Source organism: Hypomesus transpacificus, unplaced genomic scaffold, assembly GCF_021917145.1.
Source record: "Hypomesus transpacificus isolate Combined female unplaced genomic scaffold, fHypTra1 scaffold_205, whole genome shotgun sequence".
In the NCBI taxonomy this organism is placed as follows: Eukaryota; Metazoa; Chordata; class Actinopteri; order Osmeriformes; family Osmeridae; genus Hypomesus; species Hypomesus transpacificus.
In genome coordinates, this window is record NW_025813746.1 from 56,509 (window position 1) to 64,801 (window position 8,293).

The window sequence follows — 8,293 nt, forward strand, 5'->3', positions numbered from 1 at the left end:
GTGGCACGTTTTTAAAGCGGAGGCGTGCTCATGCGCGTAACAACACTTCTTTTGGAGGAAGGCAAAAGCCAGATGAGTTCATTGCTGTGGTAAAAGTTTAACATGAGCGGGAAGAAAGTCCATGATATAGATACTATGTTAACACAGAAACACGGATGGGATGGAGGTGAACAAGGTGAGGCAGGTGCAAACTTAAGTCGTGTTAGGCCTTATCAGAAAGACAATCATTTCAGGCACTAGCTCTACATGTTTTTATTTATTTGAAATAACTCCACAATGCTGATCCATAACTGTCCTGTAATTATTTTCTATTATGATATTTATGAAATTAGTAACCAATGTTAAGGGGAAAAAATCGATATTTATAGACATAGGTTCCTGGAAAACTATTGTCCTGGTGGTATTTTCGTTCGAACTTTAATTTCAGCGCAGCTGATGCCAATAATTAGCTGTAGTAGTTAGTCATCTTGGTTTTAACGGGTTTAGCACGCTGACAATCTCAACTGTGGAGGTATTGGCAGGGGCGTGTTCAGGGAGTGGCCTAGGGTGGCACGGGCCACCCCTGAAATCTGATTGGCCACCCCAATATATGATTGGCTATATGCCCAGTCAGAGGTGGGCCACCCCTGGTGCCACCCCTATCAAAAATGTCTGGACACACCGCTGGGTATTGGTACAGCTGTCTCCTTGCAAGACATTGACGTATATTCTTATTTTAAAGCTTGGTCCTTTGTGTTTTTATGTAATATTACGTGTGCTATTGGTCTGTATCTGTGGACCTTGAGTCTGTAAATAAAGTTTGATTTGAATTGAAAATTGCCTTTTCATTCAAATTAACGTAGCCTACATTTTTACTGTTCAAAAACGTCCAGATTCACCTCAAACACGTCTAAACGTGGAGCAGCATTTGTTTGGAGCTACACAGTTGTGATGAGAGCCTCTACTGGTACATGGGAGAATGGGTTGCCATGGTTGCAACGAGGTATATCATGTTGCTGGTATTGCCTCTCTGATGCATGGTGTTTTATAGTTCATCTTGCACTACTAAGAGACTTTGATGGCCTCTAGGTGGCAGTCTTGATCTTCATGAATAGCAAGTAGTTGGAGAGACCAATACTTGGTGTTGTCAGTGCTAAAGAGACCATAAAAGATTGCAAGAACTCGCATTTCTGTGATGAACAATAGCCGTACACCAATGTTTAATTATCTCGTTCGGTTATTTCCTTGTAAAACCGGTTTAATTCTGCTGAGTGACATTTATGCTGTCAGTGAACCGACTTTGGTTGAATCCGTACTATATATACTTATTTGATACCCGACAGATAGCTTATCTTTAGGCTGTCTGGATGCATTCAGAGTTTCCATGGCTGAAACGAAGTATTTTCCCATAAATCCATGATGTTAGTCTGCTCCAATGAAAACAGGTGGAATTCCATGTTCCTCCCAATCACGCGCCGTTCCCGAGTAGTCTAGTAGTGAATGCGGGAGAAACTGCGCTGTTAAAGTTAAAAACGAACAATTCAAAGAAAACAAATAACTGCGTATCTTTTAAATAACGTGGGCGTGCTGATGAGGATATTGAACAGAGCCTAACTTTAGCCCTGGAGTAATACAGCAGGAGTGCAAAGGCTGTTCAGAGGAGACGGAAGCAGTGTAATTAAGTGTGTAATCGCGTAGCTACAAAGTTGCCCCACCATACCTACCCGCCGGATACGTTTCTTTGGGGCAACTTACAGCGATGGATCACTGGAATTTAGGGTTTTGAGACTCGCCGATTTTGCTTATTGTAGATTACTTGACCGTTTGGAATCGTCGGAAACCTCCTCTGTGTATATTTTTTACAGACGGATAAGAACGACGGTCATGCCAGCGAAAACAAAGTACAACCTAGTTGATGATGGCCATGATTTGAGAATTCCATTGCATAACGAGGAAGCATTCCAGCATGGGATCAACTTCGAAGCAAAGGTAGCCTACATTTCTTTCATGTTACTATATTCGTCAATATGCTACTACAGCCCATACTACACCATGTATATCCTACAACTCGAAAATTAGTCGTGATCTTATTTGCTGTTAACTTTGCAAATCAGAGGGTTTGAATCCGGCGTGCTCATAACTATTGTAGGAATAATCGCATCACAATCGCTTTTTGTGTTTTTATTTCCACAAATGATTGAGAGACGTTGTCCCTTTTGTGTTGTGAATAGTATATTGGCAGTCTGGACGTGGCACGGCCGAACAGCAGAGTGGAAATCGTGGCTGCGATGAGGAGAATACGGGTGAGTATTCTCCTTCAAAACAACAACAATAACGTGATCGAGGCTACTTTTTAAGATTGTAAACGATCGCAAATCTTAGCAGTGCATGTTCAGCAGGCGGTTTACGTCTTCCATCCTAGCGCTTGTCTGTGATACACATGAAGGAGCCAGTACAATTATCCACAAAAGCGCTTGTCTTCAGAACAGTTCAGTGCCCTAACAGCCACCTTGGTAGCAGGCAGCCCAGACCAGGGTGACATATATACAGGGAGACAACAGTCCCTAGTTGTCTATATACATATATATGTCTATATATACATATAGACAACTAATCCTAGCTGGTTATGAGTTCGTAGTGGACCATGAGAGCGCGATGTATCTTGTAGTTTAATGTGTTCACCGAGTGTTTACTGAGCTGGTGCCCCGTCCCTTGAGGATCGCCCATGGTCCGACAGGGATCAAGGAAATGTGGACAACGGTGCTTTGAAGCGGTGCAGTGAAGTGTACACGCTTTCACCCCACCCCACCTCCTTCTCTCTCTCCCTATCGGTCTCTATGTCTCTCTGTCTCTCTCCCTGCGGGTGTTTTGCGTTGTTACCCAATTCATGTTCTTTTCATGTGCTCATATGACGCCTGTTCGACTCTGGCTCTAGTTCTAAACTAGTCCAAATTACCATGAAGTGTTTATCAAAGGCATGTCTTTTCTGTTCAATGCTTAAACAGTCATGTTAATATTTGCTCACGGTCCTCCTTGTGCAGTTTATGTTTGACTTTCATGCTGTTTATATCCATTTGTTTGTGATTGCCCTCACGTGAAAGGCAGTTTAGTGTAAACATGATCACATTACTCTCACCTCGTTTCTCTATGGGAAAGATTTGGTATTGTATGCCAGAGATCCTATTCAGTGTTCGTTACCATAATGCATCATTTCCCTAGTATCTTCAGCTTCCTCCTCCCTGAGGTATCGCAACGAAACACTTGGTGCTTCTTGTCGTTGAACCCCAGACACGCTAGCCCTAAACCCAGACAACCAGGCCCTAACCCCAGACACGCTAGCCCTAAACCCAGACAACCAGGCCCTAACCCCAGACACGCTAGCCCTAACCACATACACCTAATGCCAGACACGCTAGCCCTAACCACATACACGCTAATGCCAGACACGCTAGCCCTAACCCCAGACATGGCAACGCCAGACACGCTAGCCCTAACCCCAGACACGCTAGCCGTAACTCCAGACACGCTAGCCGTAACCCCAGACATGCTAGCCCTAACCCCAGACACGCTAGCCGTAACCCCAGACACGCTAGCCGTAACCCCAGACACGCTAACCCTAACCACAGACACTGCAATAGTCTATGCTGACGTACTGAAATCCTGCAGGAGCCGAAGCTAAGTGAGAATGACTCTGACCATTATCGGACAGACTTTGTGAACAGCTCATGGAAGATGAAAGTTGTTTTCATTGTGAACCTTGAAAGTGCCCATTGTGACTTCATATCTGCTCGTAGATTCCAGGGGAAACTGGTCAGCGCTGATGACTAAGCGTACATTGTGCAGACACTCTCCTTTAGTTCATACAAAAATATGTATGTTCTTGTCAGAAAAGAAACCAGACCTCAATCAGTCTCTGAAAAAAAAAAAAAAAAGAAGAATTTTTTTTTTGAGAGCATCTTGTCAGCTTCTGCCTAGCCTATATGTTTTGACTCTACAGATGAAAAGTACTTTGTAAATTGATTTTTTTTATTACTGTCTAAAAGAGTGCTGCATAAACTGTTCTGTTCAGGGGAGACATCTCCTGACTCAAAGGGATTAATGTCTCATAAATCTGCCTTGTTGGTGTTAATGACTGTTAATGAGTGCTCCTGTAGAGTGTGTGATTAGAGCTCCTGTGTTTAGCAGAAAGGCCCCAGTGATCTGTTGGATCACTTTGACATGTAGTCAACCCCCCCCCCCCCCCCATCTCTCACTACCACACACTTTGTCTACCACACACCCTCACTACCACCCACCCCATCCCACACTACCACACACTTTCACTACCACACATCCTAACCCTCAATACCACACATTGTCACTAAGGGCATAAGTCAATTTTGCATGTGTAAAAATACGGCCTTTCCATTTTTGCAATTTACACTCAAATGTTATTGCACATACAGTACTGTAGGTGTTGCATTAAAACGCACTTTTGTCAGTGAGAAGGTAGCTCAACCCTCATTACAACAGAACATGTAGCTCCCCTGTGGCCTACGAATCTCTTCAACTTTATCTCAGTGATCCTCTTGTCAGGAGTTAATTACAGCAGGCTATTTAAATCGACATCAGAGCTTTGTTGGGGGACACGCATGTAGCAGAAGAGATTTGAAGGTAAGTTGGGGAGGTGTTTAGAGCTGATGTGTTGGAGCGATACGGTTTTTATCTCCAGTAATCACGTCACTGTGATTAAGGAGGTGACACAGACACCAGGCCCTGAATGCAGCTGAACTATAGTTGGTTAGGGTTCCTCCCCACACCAACCACACCCCCCATACCAACCACACACTCCCCCCCACACACACACTCCAACCACATACCCCCCCACACACACACCAACCACATGGCCCCTCACACACACACACACCAACCACATACCCCCCCCCCCCCCCACACACACACACACTCTCCTTACAAAGACCCGACACAAATTGACGTCTGTCCTCCTTTACACACTTATGAAAATGTGTTCTGTGTCCCGGTGTTGGAATCCTTTCGAGGGAAATACTACCACACCTTAAGCCACACCTTAAGCTTAAGCTAGCCTATAGGCTTTTAAAGGTTTAAGGTAGCTTCTAGCTAACTGTGGACACCACTGATTACCATGAGACTTTGCATATTTTGCAGAAGTAAATCGCCCATAGGTGACTAGCTACCACTGGTACCATGAAATAGGAACATCCGCGTTGTGCTGGCTGTTGTCTCCATTGGTAGCTGTGGTTAATAGTTAACCTGCTTCCACACTGGTGGTGACAGCTGAGAGGCTTGCATACATACACAGCGTGCGCATGTGTGTATTTGCTTTGTAGGAAACTTGTGTGTGTGTGTAGTCCCTCATCAGTATTATACTGTCTGAAGTTTGACGAGAGTAGACATTGATTCCTTCCTTATTCCCCGAAAACAAAATCATCTCTGCCTTTTATCTGTCTGGTCCCCAGCGTCTACTTTCCTTGGTTTTCTCTTTCCTTCTCACAATTCTCTCTCTCACTTTCACACACACTGTGCCCCGGCGATTTTATTTTTACCTGAATCCCAGGAACAGTTATAATAACACATGCAGACACACACACACGTCTGCTGTCTGCCACATTAGAGGTATCTCTTAGTGTCGGTAGTGTCAGGTTTGGCAGGGTTTTGAGGTGGTAGATGAATGAAGAAGTCCATGCAGAGGAGGGTTCCTCCTGACGCAGACAATGATGAACACATCCTGGTGCCGTGAAGTGAGTTGTCAGCAGCGTGGAGCTGCTTTCTTCTTCTGTGGGTGTCTGGTCTGATGGATCTCCCTGCAGCCGTCAGAACACACTCCTTCTTCTTTGGTGTTACAGCGGTGAGGGCCGCCCCAAGCATCAGATGGTCACACATACTGATTATACACACACCACACACACACACACTCACATTTAAGTTCCCCCTGCCCACACGCACACATTATCCCCCCCCCCCCCCCCCCCCCCCCCCCCTCCACACACCCACATATTGAATGGCCACTCCCACACCACACATGTCTGTGTTTACTGATGTCAAAGGGAGGGTGTTTAATATCTCCTTGAGGGCTGGGCATCCAGTATGAGTCAGCTGATCCTCCTCCACACATGTGGGTGCAGAATCTTCACGGTCTACAACCACTCTCATAGTCTCTCACCACTGCATATAATGAATTAGTGTGGTTGGTATACCACGACAGACTGAGTTAGCATACCATACCACAGACGGGTCCATTCTGCTATCCAGCATAAACACCTTTTAGACTGACTGTGATATTTTATTTCATGAAAACATGTTTTGTTTATTAGGGGAGCAAGTGTCCTACAGCTAAGGGGCATCTACACTGTTGGAATAACCATTAAAGAGAAAAAGACCATACATGTATTTGATATGCTGTTTTCACTTTCTAGTGGGCAGACGGTATGTTAAAGGGTTACCTGTCCTGGAGCTCTGGTGCAGACGCATTCATTTGAATAACAAACATGTTTGTGGTTGTACAGTTTCAAGTTATTACAGTGTAGACGGCCTCCTACTCGGAGAAACCTTCAGCGGATCATTAAGCCGCATCCTGCAGCGAGACGCTTCACAGAATGGGGGGATCTGACTGTCAGATAAAACACTAGTAACAATGGTTGACTTGTGTGGGTTGCCATCTCTCTCTGATCTCCAAGGTCGTTTTAGATGTTTGATTGGCTGGTTGTGTTTGTGGGAGGAGGCAGGGAGCAGATCCAGCTAATGGTGTACAGCTATAGGGTTAGGGTTTACCCCTGCATTAGGGTTAAGGTTAACTCCATGCACTAATAGTCAACCAACAGCAACCTCATCACATCTGTCCATTCTAGCGCTGGACTGCTCTGTCCCAGAGAGAGGTGTATATCGTCATAACAGTTCATGTGCTGCGTCAGTATTTACATTAAATATGTTGAAGGAACAACTCTGATGTAACGTGAATGCCAGCATACTCTCAACGTTGCTATAACACCAAGGGGATGTGTTGGCCTATGTAAGAGTGTGTGTGTGTGTGTGTGTGTGTGTGTGTGGGGGGGGGCCTGAGCATGAAGACCTTGGAGACTCAGGATATACAATGTCAACAGGCTTTTCCCAGCCCCACTTCCTCCTATGAGCTGGGCTTGTGGCCGTGTTCGCCCTGCCTGTGTGCCGCTCAGAGTGAGGAGAGTGAGCTGGCCACAGGAAGGGCTTACACACGGGGGGAAATGGGAAAACAATGGCTCTGTAGGGGCAAGGCTTGCTATTCCCTGGCTTCTGGTGGTCGGAACGACAAACAAAGGACGGAACATGGAGTAAACGATCCCTTCCTAAACATAGTCTTCTAACCCTGCCGCTAAGCATAGCCAGAAATTCAAACTGAACAGCCTTTGAACTGTACTCTGAACATGTACACATGAGCACCAGCTGACCTGATACTGTGCATGCAGTCATGGTTCCTCTGCAACCCCTCCATGTCTTCTTCGAAAGTCCTTCTTAGTTCAGTAACTTAACTTCCATGTGCTGTAGAATGTTCTCCATGTTCGATAACTTCTTTCGACTGGAAACGGCCCTGCCAGTGGGGGACCACCTTCCGGCCACTAGGCAATTACATCTCAGCCTGGAAGCCTGTCCTTTCTGCAGGAGAGAAGGTTAAGCCCTACAGTAGAGCAAGTTAGGCTCACAGTAGAGAGGGTTAAGCTCACAGTAGAGAGGCTTTGGCTCTGCAGTCGGGGAAAGTAAGAGCGTGCAGAGGAGTCTCGTCTGGGACCAGCAGAGATCTCGTCAGCTAGTCTCTTTGGTCTGGCTTATGATCCTGCCATTTCTTTTGAAGCTTGTCATTCAGGGGATTAAGGCAGATAATTATTTCAGAGTCAGTGGCGTGAAAGCCATCCGCGCACACTGCTGAGATCTTGTCTCTTGGGGTTTATCTTTCCAACATGGGTGATTCAGCCTGATAAAGAGGATCTGAGCAGCGAGAACCAAGAGTCATTAAAGATGGAAATGTGAATGTTTCACGCAGAAAAGGGCTTTGGAATGCTGTCGTGGTATCTGCTGTTTCTAACCATTGTTGCGCAATCAGTGTTGATGATGTCGTTCTGTCCCGTTGTTTTCTTCGGTCCCAGACCTTCTCCAAGTCGGTTCACCATCATTTTATGACTTTGTTTTGCGTGATGGGCTGTACAATCATAGCGCTGACAATGAGGAACAGTTTGGTGCCTTGAACGATTCAGCGTAGGGCACAATCCCACTTGATGAAGTCTCCTGATTTTACAGTTCTAATCAAACAGTGATGACAGTGGCT